The 23,015-nt window shown below is 38.9% G+C and overlaps 1 long non-coding RNA gene across 1 annotated transcript in view; it reads right to left on the bottom strand.

Moving 5' to 3' along the window:
- Positions 1 to 3,049: 3,049 nt before the first annotated feature.
- The window catches only part of LOC107526939 (uncharacterized), a 35,878-nt gene continuing 15,912 nt past the window's right edge, over positions 3,050 to 23,015 (bottom strand). Inside the window, exons 4-5 of the long non-coding RNA XR_015713999.1 lie at positions 11,830 to 12,000; positions 3,050 to 3,161 (exon numbers count right to left, since the gene is read on the bottom strand). This is a non-coding gene — a long non-coding RNA (uncharacterized LOC107526939). The remainder of the gene's footprint in view (positions 3,162 to 11,829; positions 12,001 to 23,015) is intronic.

Below are 23,015 nucleotides of genomic sequence, written 5' to 3'. Positions count from 1 at the left end.
TCTTTATTGAATTTAATACCCAAATAAATTAATGTTTTTCAGAGTTGATTTCAATCCTCATGAGTCACACACAGAGGTAACACAGAGAAGAATATTGGTAACACAGAGAAGAATATTAGATCTCATTGATTCAATTCCCCGATTTGCTACTGAAGTCATTTATGATTTTTAGGTTGACTCAGAGGGAGACACACAGATAACTAGCTAATACAAACAATAATATCGACACATGATTAAAAAATAAAGAGTAACAAGATAGGAGAAAAAATAAGCCCTAGCAACAGAAAATAAAACAAGCAAACAAGGTTAGCAGCAGTGTCCATGTACCCCAGCCTCAACAATTTCCATTTTCTGAATGTACACGTTTCCTCCAATAACAAAGTCAAAACCATCTTAACAACTTCCTACCTTCTCTCCTTCCCCTGCTCCCTCCACTAAAGAGCAGCCCCAGTGGGTGGTCCTATGTCTCAGCAATGTTTGTAGATTTATGGCCTAAACTCTTTCACTACACGGAGGAGAGGAAGAGGCTAACAGATGTTCCTGGTTGACCTTGCTCTTGCTCTCACAGTGCCACCTTTAAACAGGGCGAGGAGCAGGCCCCATTAGTCTCTGTGGGAGCCAAGACTGCATTGTCACATAGCCTCAGATCAGCATTTGGATCTGGACTTTCTTTTCCTATATGACCTTGGGTACAGTACTGATTTTCCCATTGCCTCAGTTTCCTTGTAAATAAAACCTAAACAATATTTATCCCATAGGGCTTTCATAAAAATTAAACTTTGTTTAAACATCAACATGTCAGAGGCATAGTAGCAGTTACCAGCCTCTATTTGAGCACACACACACACACACACACACACACACACACGCCCTTAAGTACTTCCAGTTCCCTGCAGTTGAGGACAATATCCAAGGATCCTTTCCTCTCTAGATCACCCTACCTCGGCCTAATTTTTCCTACTCTGTCCCTCCCTATTATCAAAAGAACTTACTCTCCCACTCCCAGAGAATCTGATCTCCACCATGGGGGTTACCTCCCCTTTCTTTTCTGCATTTTTTCTTTGATAATAACTTGTAATTGCTTAGCCTCTCTGACAGTCTAAATGGTTGTGTCACCCCAAAAGTCATATGTTAAAATCCCTAATGCAATGCTATTTAGAGGTAGGGTAGGGCCTTCGTGAATGGGATCAGTGCACTTATAAAAGAAATCCCAAGAAAGTTCCTTTGTCCCTTCCACCATGTGAGGACATAGCAAAAAGACAGCTGCCTATGAACCAAGAAGCGGGCCCTTACCAGAGACCGAATCTGCTGGCACCCTGATCTTGGACTCCTCAGCTTCCAGAACTGTGAGAAATAAATGTCTGTTGTTTATGTAAGCCACATCGTCAGTGGTACTTTTGTTCTAGCAGCCGGAACAGACTGAGATATCCCCTGACAGCTTATGAAGCACCATCGTAGCCAAGCTCCCATTTGACCCTCCTCAAGTTTCTATAAGACGGGCGGGATGGGTATTATTTGTTCTCCTCATTACATATAAAGAAATCAGGGCCCAAGCCATGAAGGGATTTGTTCAAGGTCACATGAAGAGAGAAGGAAGCAAGGCTGGGGTTGGATGCCAGGTCTTCTGCCTTGAGATCCCTTGGTCTTCTCCATTAGTCCAACTGTTGAGTGGCAGCCTAATAGTTCATCCAGCTGTTTGTTGAGTGCCAGCCTTGCACGAGGCACCATTCCAGAGCTGAAGATACGTCCATGAGCAAAGCCACATCTGCCCTCAATGGAGCTTCCATTTTAAGTACAATAGAGTTATCAAAAATAATTGATTATTACATAATGACAATTATGTGATTTATAATGCCAAGAGTTATAAGTGCCATGAAAAAAATAATAAAGTAGGGGAAGGGGATAGAAGTGACTGGGTGGGGGTAGAAGAGGGGGCTCTTTCAGACAGGATAGTCAGGGAAGAGAGCTCCTGAGTGGGGACCTGAATAAAGTGGGTCATGTGAATATCCGTAGAAACAACACTCCAGGCTGCGGGATCGGCAAGGACAAAGGCCCTGAGGTGGGTGTGTTCCTGGCGGGTTCAAGGAACAGTGTGTCCATTGAACATTAATTTCGTGGGTTGTTATTAGGTGTTGCTTGAAAGGAGCATTCTGCAGTCCAGTAACTTTGGGAACTTCTGGGGAAAGCAGGACGTTCAAGAGCCTGTAACACAAGAACCCCTTCTGGATCTCCTTGAGCGTGTACAGCGCTGTTCAGCCCGTGGAAACCCTTCCTCAAGGAGCATCTGAGGGGATTACTGTTCCACAGACACTCTGGAAAATGCTGCACCACACCCTGCTCTGACTGGAAAGAGGAAGTTGGGACAGGAACTAGAACTTCAGGCCGTGTGCTGGGCGCCCCGCGAGGACACCGGCAGGGCACAGGAATCTATCAGGCAGCAGCCGGCTCCGCGTATCCAGGGGGTGAATGTTCAGCCAGCCCTGTTTTGTCAACTATCTGAGCCTACTCTTGGCCCCTATTTCCTATCTGGACCTCCGGTGTTTTCCACAACTAGCTGAGTCCAAGCTCTGCTAGCCTTCCTTAGTGTTTTCACTTGGGGAAATGGTACAAGGGCAGAACAGGAACATAAAGAAATGTGCTTAGGTGGTGCTGCACCTCAGGTTGAGGGTGGGAGGAAGGGCAGGGGGATTTCCAGGGCCCAGAATGAAGTGTGCAGTTGGTGGCCTCCCCTACAGCCCAGGGAAGGAATTCAATTCAGCCCAGGTTGTGTCACATGTTCTGAGCTCCAGCTGCCCTGAACACGTCCAGAAGCAATTCAGCTGTAGGCAGGTGGGGCCTGCAAGAGAAAGACTCCGATTTGGCAGGAAAACTGCCAGCTGTGAAGAATGCTGATCATTGCCTCACTTGAGAATTCCCAAGCCCTTTGCAAGCTATGAAGCCAGGAAATGAATGGGAAGCAGCTGGAGCCGGCCAGGCAGAGGGGACAGCCCAGAGAGAGCAAGGGAGGGCCAGGCAGTGACCCCACCCCAGGGAGCCCAGCAGAGGTCAGCTGGGCCTGCTTCACCACAGGAGGCTGTCAGGAAGGAATGGCTGGTCCCAGGGATATCACCCTGCAGGCTTGGACCAAGTCACGTCGGAAGAGTGCCAGCGGGAATCATCTGCTGGAATTATTAAAAAAATAAACTGTATAAATAGATGTTAATTCCAGATGTTGCTTACTCCTAAAACACATAAAATGTAAGTGATCGACTGTAAATGCTAAATGAATTCTTTCTTTCAGGACTTGCAAAAGAATCTTGTGAAAAATCTGGCTAAGTGCTTGACTACAGACTAACAAATACATCTTAGGTAAAATTAGAATTTTTTCATTGTGATGGCTTGTCATCGTAGTTTAAAAAGTTAGCTCAGGACTATAATTTATGCACAACTAAGAAAGTCTACTGAAAACAGCAAATGGCCAGTGACCCAGGCCACAATTCATGGCTGTTGTCTCTTTGTGTGACATAATAGATAAAATTAAAGATAAAAGAACTATTATAACTTTAAGTAAATGTTGAGGCCTTTCTGAGCGCCATTTTACACACAGCATTTTTAATGTTTACAATAAGGTAGCATTTTATGCCCGTTTTACAGATGAAGAAACTGAGGTTCAGAAGGTTAAGTAACCTGTCCAATGCCACAAGGTTAATTAAGTGGTTGATCTGAGATGCAGACCCAGATCTCTCTGACAGGAAAGTCAAACTCTTATCACATGGTGACGGTTATCACATAGATAACACCATAGGGTAGTTAGAACTGAGGGGTTAAAGTACAAGACATCATTAAATTCCTTCTTAGCACACTCACCTGCCCACTAGCAACTTATAAAATACTTTGGGATGGTGTATCTCCTTTGTCAGATGTTGGGAAGATCAATAAATATTTGCATGGTGCTTTGAGAGAACTGGAAGGAAAATGCTAGACTTCTAAAAAAATTACTTATGCCACAAGATAGACCAGACATAGACTTAGACCGGTTTGACTCCTGCTCTAAGTCACCCACATGTCAGTAGCTTTGGACCCTTATGTGAAGCTCCATACAAGACAACTAAAGGCAATCACAGAGCCCCTGTCACCACCTTGCCAGCTTCTGGGAAACTTTGTGTTCTCATTCTTCCCTGCTCCTCAAACTACTCTTTAAATTCTGAAGACCCTTTCAGCCTGGCGGGGTGTGGCTCAGCGGTTGAGCGTAGACCTAGGATCCAGGCGATCAGGGTTCGATTCCCGGTCAGGGCACGTGCCCGGGTTGCGGGCTCGGTCAATGACTCTCTCATCATTGATGTTTCTATCTCTCTCTCCCTCTCCTTTTCTCTCCCTCAAATCAATACAGATATATATTTTTTTAATTAAAAATAAAAAAATAAATTCTGAAGACCGTTTCAGAAGCAGGTACAAGTGCGATCAAATAACTATCACACTGGACTTTGTAAGTAAGGTCTATGTGAAACCCTCAGGGATCCTCATATTCTTGATCACTTAAGTGATCACTTTTTTCTGCTCCCTCCAATACGTCTTCCCAGAGCTAAATGTCATTCACATTCTTAGCTAATGATTAAGTAAAGCCTTTCTGTTTACTCTGCTTTTATTTTAATGAGGTATTCCATTATTCCATTCATAAGCCTCCTAGCGTGTGCCCACCATATGCCCCCGCAAAAGGACGGAGGGGGGATTGGTTCCCATGAAACGACCAACCATCGGTGTTGCCTAGGCATTTGTTCTTATTGACAAGATTGGGCATTTACACATTTTTAATCTACATATCATTGCAATACACAATCGGAGCTGGAGATAATACCTAAATTCTCAACCATGGTAATAGTATGACCAATATATAATTCATGTAACCCCTTAAGTTTCCTAAGGTAATCTAACTTCAGTTAACAGTGATATCAGTGAGAAAGCACAAAAGGGAAAGCATGCTTTAGTTATATCAGTACGATATGCACACTGTACCATGATCATATTTTAGAAAGAATCAAGTATTATAAAAACATTTTTCATAGTTTTTTATTAACAGTCTCTATCCCCATACTATACTCATAGATTGAAAATATCTACAATTGAAAGTGAAATCGAGGGACGAAATTAATTCATTTACATAAAACCACCAAGAAAGTTAATAAGAGTATGCAGTCTGAAATCTAGTTCAAGTTCAACATTAAAGCTACTGCATAACAATTTCTTTGTAGTAAAATGAGTTTTTTAATTTTTAGAGGCTTTGTAGCCATTCTTGTAATCTTTTAAGATCAAATGCAAAAAGATATAGCAAATAAGAACAAAGCTTGCCTATGTTTGCAAAAACAGTGGCAAATTTCCTTTCAATCTTTTTTCTACCTCAACAAACTGAAACCAAGCCTTCTCCAACCTAGTTCTATGCAACTATATTCACTCTTACTTGCCTACCATCTGATTTGTTGCAGCTTTAAGTGATTTATTTTAGCATTTGGACCAAAGCAACATCCATTTTATGCACAGGTGGAGTTAGTTAGTATTAAAATCTGAAGACAGTAGAATAACTTCCCTTTGTCTTTGATAACCTGAATTCCACTACCAAAAAAAATGAATTTCTTTGGGTGAAGATATTACCCCTTATTAAAACATAAATATTCACTTTTTATCATGCATTATAATCACTAGAGGGCTTTAACCTATTAAAAGACAGATTTCTGGGCCCCATGCCCAGAGTTTCTTATTCTTAGGGGTAAGAAATTCCCAGCCATGGCCGGTTTGGCTCAGTTGGCTGGAGAGTCATCCCATGCACCAAAAGGTCGCAGGTTCAATTCTCCGTCAAGGCACATGCATAGGTTGAGGGTTCAGTCGCTTGTCTGGGCACATACAGGAGCAGGGCAGGTAACCAATCAATGTATCTCTCTCACATCTCTCTCTCTTCCTCCCTCTCTAGAATCAATAAAAATTAAAATTAAAATAAAAAGAAATCCCCAAATTCTTGGGACCAAAAATTTACATTTCTAATAACTTCCCAGGTGATACTCATGCTTTGTCCAGGGACACTTAGAGAGTTTAGTATATATTAGTGCTGCAGATTTGGGAGGATACCACACCTCAGTCCATCGGGGGAAATAAAGATCTGAGCCTAGGACTGCTAGCATGTATAGAGCTAGACACAGGGTTCCAAGCAGCAAAACACTGTGGATAGGGTGGCATAAAAATAAATAGGAAACATGAAAAGGGAAAGAAACACTGAAGGCATAATGGGAGTAAGTACTTCTGAGAAAAATACCACCACTTCCCATGAAGAATTTGGATACTTGATGAAGCAGTTTACAAGAAGAAAAATAATTTCCCAGGTGTTAGACTTGAGAATCATAGCACTGTTTAGGGTCCAAACATTATATTCCTTTGTGTTTTGCTGAAAGAGGGCATTCCCAGATTAAACAGGAGAGAGTAAAATATGTAGGTGTGTCCGAGTGGATGCTTGGATGATCCAAAGGCGAGTGACTCCTCTTGAAATCATGGCTAGTTAATGTTCATAGTGTGATATATTTAGTCTTTTCTTTTTTTTCTTCTCTTTTCTTTCACATACAGAGTGTGGCAAAAGTAGGTTTGCAGTTGTTCATATTTCCATATAATAATTAATAAATAATAATACAAAGATAAACTCTGTGTTTCAAGTACTCTCAGTTGTAAACCTACTTCACCCCGCCCTGTATGAAAGCATCATCCCATCAGGAAGAATTTATTAAGTATGCAGTTAATTCTCCCATACTATCCGACCTAACAATTGAAGCCCTAAAACAAAAGAGGAAGGCTCTACCATGCCAGTCCTTTCAATGGCAGAGCACAAATCATATACATATTATTCATTCATTGAGTGTTACAATAGTCTCAACACAAAAAATTTTAACTTAATAACCTAACATCATCTTTCTTAAATTATTAAAATACTATTCAAGGATAGTTTAAAATAAACTGCCTCTAAGGCAATATTCTAAGAGGAAAAAATTCTACAGGTTTTTATGGCTCCAGATGATTTTTACTATATTTGCCAGATGTCCATCATGATTCTACCTGATTACATACATTTGAGCCTCACTGTCATGCAGTGGATTTCTTAATTTTAAAATATGGTGAACAAATGATTTCTCACCCTAGCTTTCATATTGTCAGAGTTTACCTATCACCACATTTCTTTGTCTGTTTACAGAATGTATGGTTCATTTTTCTCCAACCTTTCAGCTTTTCAAGAAATGCTGGGCAACAGGAAAGAATGAGTTCATGACTCACCAGCTTATTAGACTACTCTTCACAGTTACTATAAATGCTGCCGTCAGTCTCGTTTTTATGGTGCTGATAAAAGAAGGTAACCTGTACAAAGAAGTTAGTTAAATGATCCAAAATGTCATTGCTCAGCACTGGAGATGCATTAATTTGTAGTCCTATAATTGCAAAACAGGAAATGAAGGCTTTAGGGGCTGGCTGGCCAGCTGGTCAACCAAATAGTATACCATTACAACAGCAAAAGGAAATGTCATACAGCTCTTCCCTAAGTGCATAAGATTTATTTTGCAAATGCTTTTCTTTTTACATTTTATTGGCTCTTTCACAGCTTATATTCGCTTTAGCTTCTAGCTAAAACATGCTTTACAATGACTGTGTCCTTTCTGAAAATTATCTGTACTCGTTTCCAAAGGACAGTTTCTCTGTTTAGTATTATGAAGTGATGTTTATGGTCACTTTGGAAAGTAGCACAGTTAATGAGATTACTGTTAAATCAATAACACAATGAAATGCAGAGAGACTCAAGTTCTATATATTTTCCTCTTGTGACATTGTTTGACATTTTATGATCACATTGTTTAAATAGTCATATAAATCATTCAGTATATGGAAACTGAACATATTGATATACATAAGCACAGAAAATAAAGTGTGTTGGGGAATCAAAATCTATATTTAGGGATTATATTAAGGCAAAGAAAATTTTTTGGTAAAATTATGAAAATAATGTTGAGATGTGATTTGACAGAGGTCCTGGCAGGTGAGGCCTTATTCTGTATTTAGAAGATTATACCACCAACAACAATATCATAGAAAACACATTTGATAAAACAAAAACTCATTAGAGATTCTTTTTAAAGGGGGAGTAAAAGAATGTACATTTAACCACACCCAGACCAAAACAGAAGTGAACATATATTATTGCATAGAAACCATAAGGTTAATGAGAAATTTGATTATCCTTGAAAATGAAAGGAACCTTGTTTTCAAATATCCTGGAATAAAATTACGTATTTACTATGGCAAAGATCTAGCTCTGAGTAAAACAGTGTATCAACTAAATAAAGGTATGGACAAAACATATTTTAGTAGTCTTGTGACCATAAGCATAAAGAAAGGAGCGGCCAACATAAACAATTTTTTTTTTAAGGGAGAGAAAGGAAGAAAAGAGGCCAAAGAAAAGATTGTGATAAGAAGTTTTCTGAAATATCAAAAGATTTCCACAGTCAACACAACCAGGGCCCTCCCAGTGATAAGTCAGAAACATTGTTGAAATTAGATTCACTTCTGCTTCACATGAGAGGTCTTTGAGTTTGAGTAGGAGTCTGCAATGGATAGGTCCAAGTTGCTAAAGTAAGTTATAAGCATAAGCATTGAACTGTGAAATGTTGAAGACTCTACATTCAAGAAATATTTCTGTTTGTTTCTAAAATTCACAGGCGAAAACAAGGTTATGAGATTCTTCTAATGATACTCTTTCAGATGTACACCCACTTCACTTCATGAGTCTCCAAGAAGCTTTTCCGAATATGGTTCTCACAACATCAATCAATTCCTGGTAGAACTGATTCAATTCCTAATTTTGCCTCTTGATAGCTGCAGTTCAGCCATAACTGAGAAAATATAAGGTGAAAGTAACCTAAGGCCTGAGTCATGGCAATCATGAGTGCCTTGATCTCCAGAAGAATGCTATCAACCGACCTTTCCTGATATGCAAGAGCAAAGGACACTCGTCACCTTCTGGATTGTCCTCTCTCTAGGATTCAGCTTAGTGGTAAAATTTGCCCAACCTAAACTCTACCCTACCCAGCCCATCTCAAGCAGCTGGAAACTACTGCACAGCAGTACTTTGGCTGATCCCAATTGAAAGGGAAACATTTATGCAAAAACAAGTAATTTTCTTACTGACCAAATCCAAACTCAAGGACCCTTTACTATTCATTTCATGGTGCTTCTTCCACAAAGGAGGTAGGTGGATGAAACCAATTGAAAACCAATTAAATCTACAAAAAAAAACTGTGAAATTATATTGTATAAAAATGTAGCATTATTATGCCATAATTCTTTAAATATGCTGATATAGAATCACATAGCTACTTCCCCTCTAAAAAATGTGAAGACATAAAAATTTTAATTTTAAAATATGTTATTCAATTTAATTAGTTCCTTTTTTTTTTTTTTTCCCTTGTGCCCAACACCAATATAGGCACCGAAGAAAGAAATGAACATTACAGAACAAATTGTGTACTAAGAGATTGTGTCCCAGAGGAGACAGGCAAGAAAATCAATGATAACCATATAGTGTAGCAAGCACTATGCTATGTTCAAGGAGTTGTGGGAATATACTGGAGGACCTATATTCAACAGTCAGGACGTGTCCGCTGAGTACTTACCCTGAATACTGAAGAATAAGTGTGATACAGCTAGGCAAAGGAAAGGGGAAATATTTCTATGCAGAGGGAACTGCATGGGCAAAATCACCAAGGTAGGAAAAAGTATATGGTACTTTGAAGGGACTGTAGGCAGAATGTTGTGACTGGGAACACAGAGGGTTTACTGGAAAATAAGACTCGAAAAGAGACAAGAGTGCTATGGAAAGATCCTATATCCTGCTGAGGAGTCTTTCTTTGATCCTAAAGGTGCCAATGAAGGATTTTCAGCAGAGGAGCTACATAGTCATTTTTGGCTTTAGTAAAAAGCACTATTAGTAAGAAGAATATCTGTAAAAAGGAATGGATTGTAGTAGAGCAAACCTAAAGCAGAGAGGCCAGTTAGGATACCAGAAGCAGTTGCTTATCCAGGCACTTAGAATGGAGCTGCAGATTAGCAGGATAATCCAAAGACAAAATGGAGCCAACAAGATCTGAGGATCAGTTAGTTATGGAGCTGGGAAAAGGAGAGCCTAGGATTGACCTCCTAGTTTCTGGTTTGGGCACCTGGGAGGACCAAGGGCAATAGATTTGAGAAGAAAGATGTTCACTTCAGGACATTTCGAATTTGAAGTACCTGAAGACAACCAAGGCAAGGTGCCAGAAAAATGGTTAGTAATGCCAGCTCAGGGGAACTGCCTGGTGGGAGGTACAGGACTAGGAGTCATCTGTGTACAAAATGAAAGCCAAAGGTGTCACCGAGATGGCCTGGAAAGAGTGTATGCGATTACAAGAGGGCCGAGGAGAGAACCTTGGAAACACTAACAAAATTAAGGGTTTTTTTTAAACTAGTAAGTTTTGTTTGGAGCAGTGTTCCTAAGGTAGCAAGTCATGATTGATGTTAATGATATCCAAATAATAATCTAAGTTTCTTTCAATATTTCATGCATTGGCGCTAACATGAGATGGTGGCTTTCTCACTGCAAACCCAAATGTCCCTGCCAATAACAATTACCACAGGTTCCAATATGAGACCGACCTGGGAATCATCAATTCAAATACCACTGCAGGAGTATTTCAGAGAATCCAGGAGATCACATTTATTTTCAGGACAAAACCAAGGCATTATCTGTCCTTTTCACCCTACTGATAGTTGCAAGGACATTGGACAAAACTGCTGGCACCTTAGAGCAAATCAGGGAAGTGGCACTAACTGTACTAGGTACTAGTTAGTAGTCATGGTTTCTCACCACCAGGCACTCACAGCAAAAAAAAACCCTAATACTGCCATCACTTAAGAATGTGCCTATGAAGCAGTAAAAAGTAATCATTTCTTACATCTCTACTTCTGGGGACATTTTGTGTGATGAAATGGGAAATACACATAAAGCACTTCTGTATACCAGAGTCCAATGAATGTCCCTAAAAAAGGCACTTGTACAACTGTTTGAGATGCAAGGCTGAACAAACCACATTTTTTCTCATGGACCACATTTATATTCAAAAGAACAACTGACAGAAAAACCATGATGATTTAGATCTGAGCATATGGCAGACATTGTCTCAGAAATGAATGAAGTGAGCCTGTCACTTCAAGGAAAACACCTAACAGTATTTGTTCACAATGATACAATTCAAGGTTAAAGTAAAAATTAGAGTCATGGAAAATTTACATTCACCACATTAAACTTGACAGCTCCCCCATGCTTAAAGACTTTTCCAATGACATGAATGGTGGCATTAACAAATGTAATTTTTAAAATACTGTATAATATATTGTGTCAACCTTTGGGATATTTGCATAATTCAGTGAACTAGTATTTTCCAGATGACCCATGACTGATGTTACAAAATCAAAATTTGCAAAAGATTTATTCAAAGTACAAATAGATCACTCATATGGGTTTATATTGCAACTAACCTTTATGTTAAGATGCAATAAGTCTATTATTGTTATTTAAAATAGTTTTAAATTCCTTGGGTTTTATTTTGAATATAGTAAATATTAATAGATATAAGCTACATAAACAAAAGTTCTTTAAGGGTCTCAATAATTTTTAAGAATTTAAGAGGACCTTAAGAACAAAAGTTTGAGAACCATTCTTTTAGGGAAAAACAAAACAGGTTTTAGGAAGGATATTCTCACTGCCCCATTGCCTTTCAATCTTCCCTTCTCTCTTACCTTCTCCATAAGCCCTGCCGAAGTAGTATTTAGAAATGTCAGTCCGCTTTTTTCATTGACCATCTTTGTCTGCTTCTTTAATACACATTCAGTAACAAGTCATGGTTTTATTGTGGGGGAAGTTCTGCATTATTAAATTGAGAATCTGCCCTTCTCAGAAGCTGATCTGGCCTGCAACAACAAAAATATCTTCTCACTCTGATGAATACATATTTTTTCACAATATTTTTAGAATCACTAAGAACTCTGGTCATTTTTATATGACTCTAGCCCATTCTTAGTTTTGAATGCCTGTGTTTTATTAGCTAAGCTGTTCAAGCAGAAAGATAATTATTGCTAACTCTCCTAGTCAATAAAATTTCATTAGATCATCTCCATGCACATGTTGAACTTTAATTATTGTGGTTTCATCATGGTGTGTAAATACATTACAATGAGTAAGTTATTCTGGCCCTAATCAATGGGACTAACAAGAAATTTATATTTATGAGCAAATAATATTCTTAAAGAAATATCCACATGCCTAACTTGGGTTCAATGCTGGTACAAATGTAACTTAAGAATAACATGCTACAGATATAGGTACATGAACGTTTCCTATGCTTTCTGCCTCTTCATTCAATCCACATTTGAGTTAAATGAATTTCCTTTGCCCTAAATAAATTGTGTTGCATTGAAATCACTTAATTTCTAAGACATGTAGCCAGTGTTTTGGGGCCTCAAATAGCAATTTCCATTTCATAGGTACACATAAAATTTAAAATTTATTCTGACAGAGTGGATGGACAATTGACACATACAACATATATTCAACATTCTTCTAGCAGAGGAAGTAAAGGCAAAAACTGTACTTATTAGACTTTTCTGAAGCTAGGGTTCTGCGTTAGTGAGGATCCACCAATCAGATGCAATCATGTGGGAAATGATTTTGCAATGGAGTTAAGTAGGCAAGAAAGAGCAAGAAGCACCGTTTTGGTGTGGATCAAGTTGGATCTGACTGAGGCTGCAGCAGTGTCACTCTGGAGCCAGGACCTCAAACGAGACTCTAGATTTAACAGATGGCTTCTTGATTATAGCAGAAGCAGCAGTGCGACCCTTTGGGGGCTTTGGGAGTTGTCCATGGGAGCTCAACCTAGGGCCTATTTCTTCAGCTACCCATCCCCAATGATCCTGTGAGCCATTTTAAACCTAGCAATACATTCTATTCTGCTTCTACCAGCTAGAGTCGATTCTGTCTTCTCAACAGTGACCAAGACTTTCATTTAAGACATAGTTCATCAGATATGATACTATCATTGACAATTACTTTCTTTACCCATATCACAGTTATAGTACATGTAGCTGTCATCATTTAACTGATGACACAATAGTTTAATTTCTACCTAAACTTAGAAAATGCATTATCAGAAGTTGACAAGTCAATATAGAAATGGGATTGTTTCTTGGTGTCTAGGTGTGATTAGTTTACTGGGAGATCTGCTGAGCCTACTCATCTCTGATTATAGCTCTCAGGCATCCTGAAGTCACAACATACAGACCCTTGAATTTATGCAATGTTTTTATAGTTGTAAAAGTGTTTTCAAAAGCACTGCCTCAGTTAAAGTTCACAACAATTAGAAAGCAAAAAGGCAAAGAATGGTCATATCCACATTAAAAATGAAAAAAAATAAACCTTCAAGAAACTTAAGTAATTTGCTTATGATGTTCTAGATGAAAGGGAGAGGCGGGAGTCGGATGCAGCACATCTACCCACTAGTCCAGTGCCCTTTCTTGAGTATGTCTCCGAAACAGATTCAGTGTATACTTCAGTTCCCATGTATGTACTGTCACAGGATCACAGCTGTTATCTAGTGGCATTCCCTTCTCTCTTTTACAAATAGAACCCCAGTTTGATTGGAGGCAAAAATATACCTAATTATGAGGTTACATTTCCCATTCTCCCTTGAACCTAGGTGGGGCTGTGTGACTAAGTTCTGGTCACCGAAATATGAGCAGAAGTGTGAATGGCTTATTTACAGAAAAGGCTGCTAAAAAGAAGTTAACTCAATTGGGAGAACATTTGTATCCTTCTGTTGGGGGAAAAATTAGTTTTGTTAATGTGTCCAAGGTTCTCTCCTGGGCCCTCTTTTAATGGTACTCACTCTATCTGGGTCATCTCCCGCACACCCCTGGCTTTAGCGCCCATTATTTTATACACAGTCGACTCTTGATCCCATCCCTCCCACCTGGCAATTACCCTGAGCTCTGAGCCAGCCTTTCCAATCATTTCCTGGACACTTTCCCTTGGGTGTCAGGCACTTCAAATCCAAGGTGTCCCAAATTGAACATCTGTCTTCTCAAATCTGCTACTTGAGTCCAGATATAATGGCCAGGGCTCAATCAGCTATAGTGAATTATAAGACTAGATGTCACTTTTGAAGAATGGAGTAGCAAAACGTGAGAGAGACCCTGTCTCAGTGACTTCACAGAGATGTGCTGCTCCTGAACTTCTTACCTCTGAACTGCTTTTTTTTTTTTTTTTTTACAAAAAAATAGATAAATATCTATTTTGGTTAAGCTACTGTGATTTAGGGTTTTCAATTATATGCAGCGGGTCTTAATCCTAACCGATACACATAATTTTCCTGAATTATTTCTATTTTAAGGTTATGTTCTTTTAAATAAATGCTTTCACCAATGAGTAATAAAAGAAAGGAGTGATTATCTCAAGATAATAGCTGTCCCAAGTTACAGCGTCAACCTCTGTATATATTGTTAGATCATATTAAATGTTCAAGAGTAAAAGCTAGATTCTCCTGTATGCATCTTTAAGAATAAAAACTTGAGTTGAGTCAGTGTGTTTTTACAAATTAGGTTTCCCCCTCAAGCTGGATAAAAGAGAACTTACAACATAGGCAACCTTGTGTATGGGTAGTTACTTAACACAGTGCATAGAAACACCACAGCTCACCTCGGTTCACACCTTTGTACCAACTCTCTAGGGGCTCTTAACCTAATCTGTGCCATATACCCCTAATGGGACTGCAAGCTAATTATATTGAAATACAGTTATCAACATATATTTTGAATTTGATATTGTGATATATGTGATTCTTTATTAAAATATTAAATTTCAAGTGTTGCAGTATGTCCAATAATTACCATGACTTTAAAGTAGGAGAATAAATGATATTTTATAGCATCCCACATCACAGAGTCAACTTCTGGATATATTGTTAGATCCATATTAAATGTTCAAGAGTAAAAGCTACATTCTCTTGTATGTATCTTTAAGAATAAAAACTTGAGTTCAGTCAGTGTGTTTTTACAAATTAGATTTCCCCCTCAAGCTGGGTAAAGGAGAACTTACAACATATCAGTGATATCAGTAACAATTGTAATATAAAAGGAAAATATCTAAAATTTCTATCAGAGTCAGAATCATGGTATTATCAATAGGTAATGTGATTGTGGTTTCTGGCCTACATTTATAAGGAAAGAAAATACTAAATTTCATCTACAGATTGGTAAAAAATCAACATATGGATTTTTTTTCCACATCAAGTTCATGGACCCTTTAATTCTAAACACAGATGCCTAGGGAGTATGTGAATCCCAGGTTAAGTCTATGAATCCTGCTTTAAATCATGAAAGAATCCTTGCGATTTCCGCATTCTGCATAAGAGACCACATAAGAGTTCTGGTTTGTGATATGACTAATGCCTAATGGGATTGGTCCTGGGTTTTAGCACCCTTCACAGTTTAAGAACCTTATGAAAGCTGTACTGCATGGATATCTAATTCCAGCCACTGTCATCCAGAAAGGCTGAGATTTTAAAATGGTAATTCCACTGCAAAATGACAAATGACATCAGATTGCAGTTATAGCCAATGCACGGATTAAAGGAAAAATTAACTACCAGCTAGCGGCTCAAAGATCTCTTTAGCAGAGGATTGAGACCCAGGAAACTGGCTATGCATCTACTCTGTACAGATTAGGTTTTGGCAGATCTGCAGATAAAAGACTTCAGTCTCAAAGGCCTTATTTGGGACATCCTTCGGAACACTAAAATCAAATGTGAAACTAAAATAATAATAATACTAAAAATCAAATTCCTTTGAAAATTCCCCATAAACATTAAGCTTTAAGCACTCTCCAAAATCCAATTTAATAAAAGAAATTTCTACAATAAAGTGTGCCTAATGAGAACAATTTAAGGAAATAGTTCTAGTGCCTTTGTCTACTATTAAAGAGACATACACAAGTAAAATATGATGGAGTGCTCATTGCAAAGAACATGTTTTAAAATTTTATCAACACCATAGGAGATTTTAAAAGACAGTCTCAGTGTTATCCATAAAAACAGACCTTAACCCAGCCTTGGAGTAATTTTTGAAGCCTATATTTAATCAGTTTGGTGAAATTAAGAAAAATCAAGAGACAATATTTCTGACTTAGAAGGTAGTTTCCAGTGGCCCAAAATTTGAGGGCAAAATGAACTTTTAACAAAATGATACATTCTGCTGAGACAATTTATTATCACAAATTTCATTAATAGATGCAGAGGTCATACAAAAAAATTATAAATGTGTCCTGGCAATTCTAAGCACACAAAAGCACCACACAATGCCAGATTTAGAGTCAGAGAAACCTATTTTAAATCTTGGCTGTGCCACATATTTCACTGTGTGAACCTGAAGAAGTTACTTAGCCTCTCTGATCCTCAATTTTTTCATCCATAGGAATTATATTTGCACCTGTCTCTTAGACTTGTAGTGAGAATTAAGTAAGTAAATAACTGTAAGACACCTAGAACAGTGCCTGGTATATCTAAGCACTATATATTTTTATCATGAAAAATTTTTTGTGAGGACTAAATGTGATGTTACCTACAAAGTTCTTGGCATGTTGTCTGGCATATACTTAATGCTCAGTAAGTGACAGTTTGCATCAGAAATAGAAGTACTAGCATTGGCACTTAATAATGTTGGAACTAGTGTTGATATCAGAATGAATAGAGTAAAATCTTACCCTTTGCAACAGCAATGGACTGACCTGGAGAGCATTATACTAAGTGAAATAGAATTACTGTAATAGAGTGTTGCTATTAGTATGTGCATTGATGTTGGTCTGGCTATCAATACTGGTATCAGTTCAGTTTGACATTATCTTGGAATGCATGCCACAGTAAGGAGCTCCTCCTCAACATGCTGTTGCTCTGAGGAACTCTTTTTCTGCCTTTCCTCAAAAAAGATGAGGGCTGGAACCCACCATCCTTCTTTAAGCATATCTTAGAAGTGGATTTCAAATCAACAATTCCCTGGCTGTGTACAGCATGGCCACAGACTCAGTGCCATTGTGTTTGGGTTCAGGCAATAGGGCCATGCAGCCCGAATAATACAGTTCTCTCTCAGGATTACCTTACTGGCAAGGAACTAAATATACCTGAGACAGTTACACTGTCTTTGGTCCCTACAGCCACCAGCCCAGTTCTAGAAAGGCCAGCTATTTCTGTGCTTAAGCTGGATACATTAAGAAAAAATTCAACAGCCCAATAATTTACTAATTTGTTAGTTGTGAAAAAAAAATTCCATAAAATCCCATTATCTGGAATATACAGAAATAAGATCTTGAAATTAGCTACATTCCCTGGGAACAGAGATTACCCTGGAAACCATCCATAAATCACCAACCAACGATAATGAGGTCGTGAGGAGTGTCCTGGTTCCCATGCCCATCTCAGGAATTCTGAGCTATCTCCTGTTGGCCAAAAGAAATGTGCCCATTTTAATAATGATCTTAGTCACCCATTAATTAAGTACCTACTATTTGCCAGATATCTTCTATAAAATACCCCTATTTCTTCTCATAACAATACTGTGAAGAAGGCATTATCATCTCCAATTATTTAATAAAGTAACGAAGTCCCAAATCTTAAATAATTTGCCCAAAGTCACTGGGTTACTAGGTGGAAGAGCTAAGATGCAAACCTAGGTCTTCTCAGTTCCAAAACCACTTAAAGGTCCATTCTCCACTTAAAGTTAGACAAGGTTGACAGGAAGAGCCATCACTATTCAGGAGCAAATGTCTCATCTAACTCCTGGGTCAGCTGGGCAAGAGCAGCAATGCTGAGCACATCAGAGCAGACAGCACTGCGGGTGGTGGCAGGAAAAAGGGGAATAAAGAAAGAGCAGTCAAAATGGGAACCTGAGTGACAAAAGGAACAGCAAGGTGGCCAGGAGCTACAGCTATCACCAGGCCCAAGCAATGCAGCTCAGAGGAGGCCGAGTGCAGAGCTATAGTGAGTCCCAGCCTTGTCCTCCCCGTGTCCTACTTAGATACACACACCGACCCGGTGACCCGAATAAAGAGTGAGCGTAAGTGCCAATTAGGCCCAAGTAGCAAGATGCTGGGGAAATGTCACTAGGTGACAGAGCCAGCTCAACTGCACCCAGACATGGGCAGAGCACACCTTCATTCTTTTGAAGAAATAGATTCACCCACTGCCCGAAGGTCATCCTGGGCCCATCTCTGCAAAGACCTCTGTATGAATCATCCCTGAGTGGGCAACGGTGCGTCTCCAGGAATGGCGTAGGTCAGGGACTTCATCCGACTTCAATAGCAGCTGGGGTTTTTCCCTTTATTTATTTATTTTTTTTATTAAGTAGAGGAAGAAGATATGCAAGGTAAAGAGAGGTTCCAGAGAGATTTTGTAGTGCACATGACATTTGTCTTTAGAACTTCACTTCCTTCTCTGTGCACTTGCACCTCCCTTTTTCTGGGCACATTTTCCCTTCATCCTGCTATCTGGCTGACCAAAGTCCCCCTCCAGGGCCCCCAGTAAAGGTTTCTTCTCCCCTAAAATGCCCACCACTCAAAAATGTACCCTTTATACATCTCCTCCCTCAATTCCCCACCCTCCTCAGAAATCCCTTTTCCTCAGTATAAGTATCAGAAAACCAATCTGATTACACGCATCTCTTCCAGGTGTAAATGAAAGATATCCTAGCTCAGGGAACCCTCCAGGTAGATTTCTGATGGAAACCTAGTGACCGAGAAAATACCCTTGAGCCAAGAGCCTTTCCTTCAAGCACATCTTTGAGATTCCTGATAGGTCTCCTCCGCTCCTGTTGGGAGGAAGAAAAGAAGGAGTTGGGAAGCCTAGGGTTTTCTCCAGGACTGTGGGGTAATTATGCAGCCAGGTCCTCTCACGTGGCTGAGGTGGGGTGCTCCACGAGCCAGGTGTTCTGTGAGACCCTCAGTGTGTCAGTGCAACGACTAAAGTGTCAGAAATCAGAGCACAGTGCTAATAGAAAGCAGGTGGTAGTTTTGCTAAAAGCAATGATTCCATCACTCTGCTCTGGGTGTTGCCTTCGGCATTGTTTGCTAAGGGTTGGATTCTGGTAACTAAAACTCCCGATCCAAGCTAGAAGCTGGTGTAAAAAGAGAATAGTAGCTGGTTCTCCCACCAGTAGGAAAGGAGGTGAGCTCTTTTCCCTCCTCCCAAGGAAAGAAGAGGTCACGGGAACTTCTTGTCCCTCCTCCTTCCAAAACCACTTCTCAGCTGCCTGCCTTTTTCCGGAAAAACACAGCTTCCAAGGCCCTTGAGTAACAGATTCAAGACCTTCAAAGAGGCCCTCAGGGCAGTTTCCCTGCTCTTCATTTTATTTTTCCCTTTCAAGGCTTTGGTTGTACAAAATAATTACAACGACCCTTAATATGTGCTACTTACCATTTATGCCTTGTTACCATGATGCACAATAATTATGGCTATCATTATATATATGTCTAACTTTATTATAGATGTTATTTGAATGGAATTCTAAACTCTGTTCGCACATACTCCTACTTCATAACTTATTGCTCAAGTGGTGTAATCATTCACTCACAACTTTAAAAATATTAGGAGAACCATTAATTAAGAGGTCAGGTTCTAGTCCCAACTCTGATTATAATTAGCTGTGTGATTTTGGGCAATTCCCTTTGTCCATTTGGGTCTTGGTTTTCTCCAACATAAAATGATGTAATGGAACTAAAAAGCTCTCTAATTCACCATCCACCTCTAAAATTCTGCAATGTTGGGATTACACTGATATCAAACATTCTTTAACATTATTAAGGAGACTTTATCTTCAAGGAGACTTACACAACCTCAAAAAGTATTATAAAAGCTGCCTATGTTGTGAAAGCCTGCCATTCACTGGGCATCATATCTGTCCTAAGTGCTATTTCAGGCATTTCGCAAACATGGTCTCATTTAACCTTCTTAACAAACTTACTATTACTCTGATTTTAGAGATAAGGAAACAAGTTCAGTCTCTCTAAGTCAGCAGAGCTGGAATTCAAATAACTGAACTCTGACTCTGAAGCCTGTGTTCTTCGAGTCACATTGCGATGCCTCCAAAATAATTTTGCATAATGTAAATGAGGTATGAGATTGGTTTGAATCTTTCCCAAATTTGAAATACACCTGGAGATTTGTGTGTGTGTGTGTGTTTTTCCTCCTATCCCTTCTCCTTTCTTCCCCTCCTTCTTAGTCAGCTAAAATTTCCTGTAAATTAACTTTTTTTAATTATCTGTTTCTTTCCCATAAAATAAAAACTTGAGTGGCTACAAATATTTCTGTTACTGGAATTCATTGGCTGTTGAATATTTGATAAATTCAAATTTACTGATTTATCCTAAAAGTCAACAATCACACAGAAAATGTCCTAGAATGATTTATATGCAGAGAAAGGCTCTGGAACTACATAGGTGAAGTTTAACTATCAGCTCTGCTGGTGAAGAGTTCGGTGACTTGAGGTGGGTTACTAAACGTCACTGGTTATGAGTTTACTCATCTGTTAAAAAGATGCAATAATGCCTGCCTCACAAGGTAATACTAAGGACTGAGGCTGCTAATGTAAGTGAAGACAGCTACAACAGTAAGAATGAATGCTGATTAAGGACCAGGTATTGTGCTAAATATTTTATTGTATTATTTAATTAATCCTCACAACTGCATATGAACCGAGTCCTGTAATTATTCCCATTTTACAAATGACAAAACTAAGATACTGCAAGATTAAGTAATTTGCCCAAGTCGTGTAGGTAGAGAATAGCAGGGTCCAGATTTCAATCTATCTTCAGGGCCTAGACTCAAAATAAGTTGCTTGAACTAGAAGAGAAAGCTGATAAAGGTATATTTTTTTCAGCCTTATAAGTGTTCAAAGAGATTTATAATAAGAAACTGATCAACACATTATTTGATAAAGTGAATTTAATTTTTCAAAAGTCCTAAATTTCATAGAGAATATTGTATCTGAATGTTGGAAAGTATAGAATGACCTACTTTAAGCAAAGAAGCTTTAAATAAGGTCTGTTTTAAATAGCACACCCTAGAGTACTCACCACAAAAATTGCCAACCATTTATCAAGTGAGCTGGCAGTGTGCGTGTGTGTGTGTGTGTGTGTGTGTGTGTGTGTGTGTGAGAGAGAGAGAGAGAGAGAGAGAGAGAGAGAGAGAGAGAGAGAGACGGTATTTCACCCACTGACTTTTTTCTTCTGACATTTGGTAAATAGACTTTTGTTATTGCCTTTGATACCAAATAATTTAGTCTTGACTCTTAAGCTTGAACACAGAATCAAGATCAGTCACATTTTAGGGGAAAATATTTAGGCATCTGAGATCCTTATTAGATTTCTAATTTTATAACTTGATTTTTATCAAATGATACAAATCCCACAAAAGCAAGGAAAGAACGGAGGAAGGAAAGGGGGGAGGAAAGTAAGGAGGGAGGGGGGAGGGAGGCAGAGAAGAAGGAAGAAGGGAAGAGCTAGAAACTAAGGCAAAAGGATATAGCCACGAACATCCAAGTCAATAGAAGAATATCTCAGAAATGAATTTAAAAGATGAATACATAAAGATGTTCATCAAATACTTTGAAGATAAAAATAAATGAAACACTTTACTGAGGCAAAAACATACTGTTCATATACTTATCAAGTATATTAAAATTCAGGCCTATATTCTGTAGGTCTGAGGATGAGAGAACCAATCTAGTCCTGCAAATGAGAACAGGAAGTGGTTTCACTGGCAATAAAATGCATCACTTAGTAGGAATTGGGAAGGATGTCTGCAGGCTTGTGGGTGTGGACAATTAGACAAGCAATGTGACATGACGTCACATGTAGAAGGGCAGAAGTGTCTCTTCTAGCTAGAAATCACCAGTTCTGGGCTCTCCTTCAGTCCTGTTATTTAAGTTCCTATGTGGTTTACAGTAAATTATTTAAACTCTTTTAATGCATCAGAAATGACGATACAACCGCAGTTAAGCTCTATAGTCCATCTGAAACTCAATTTAGAAAAGCATTTTGAATGAAATAGTGACATGGTTTTCCATTTCTATTTGACTAAGTTTGTTTTCAATGTACTTAAGGTGAGTTGAGGCTAAACATGTATATTTCAAATACGGTGGATCGCTCCATATTTGCGGCGAGTAAGAAGAGATGTAGATAGAGAATTCTTGCTAATGGGTTCTTCTCTTGGGGTCATTCTTCATGTTCTAGGGAAAATCTGTGTGAAAAAATGTGAGAATACGAAGCCCACTGGATAGGGGAGGAGGGTGTTAATCAAGAACAAAATTAAAGCTCTAGGAAATTGCACAGCCTACATTCTGAATTTTGTTTTCTTGACTGAAGTTAGATATTAAAAAATAAAAATACTGCCCACCCGGGCGTGGCTCAGCAGTTGAGCATCAACCTAGGATCCAGGAGATCGGGGTTCGATTCCCAGTCAGGGCACATGCCCGGGTTGTCGGCTAGGGAGCCGATCAATGACTCTCTCATCATTGATGTTTCTATCTCTCTCTCTCCCTCTCCTTTCCTCTCTCTGAAATCAATAAAGATATATTTTTTAAAAAGAAACACTAAGTACTGTGGGATTCAACATCAGGAAAGAGAGAGCAACCAAAACTGATCACAGTATTTTTTCCATTTAAATCGATTTGTTAATTGGGTTAGGATCCTACTGCTAAAAGACTAGGACTGGTGAAGATTAGTTTATTTTTAGATAGTTGTTATAAAATTCTCCAGTGCTTCTTTCAGACTGGAGTCCAAAGAAGGGTAAATGTTTTTTAAAGTAACAAAAGGTTAAAATTTCTTTCACATTGGCGGCTTTGTTCTCATGAGCAGAGAGTTCGATTTGAAGACATCACATCTGTGCTCT

This window comes from Miniopterus natalensis, chromosome 2 (assembly GCF_054644295.1).
Source record: "Miniopterus natalensis isolate mMinNat1 chromosome 2, mMinNat1.hap1, whole genome shotgun sequence".
NCBI lineage: Eukaryota > Metazoa > Chordata > Mammalia > Chiroptera > Miniopteridae > Miniopterus > Miniopterus natalensis.
The sequence above is the reverse complement of the archived record's forward strand: the minus strand, read 5'-3'. Positions and strand labels throughout refer to the sequence as shown.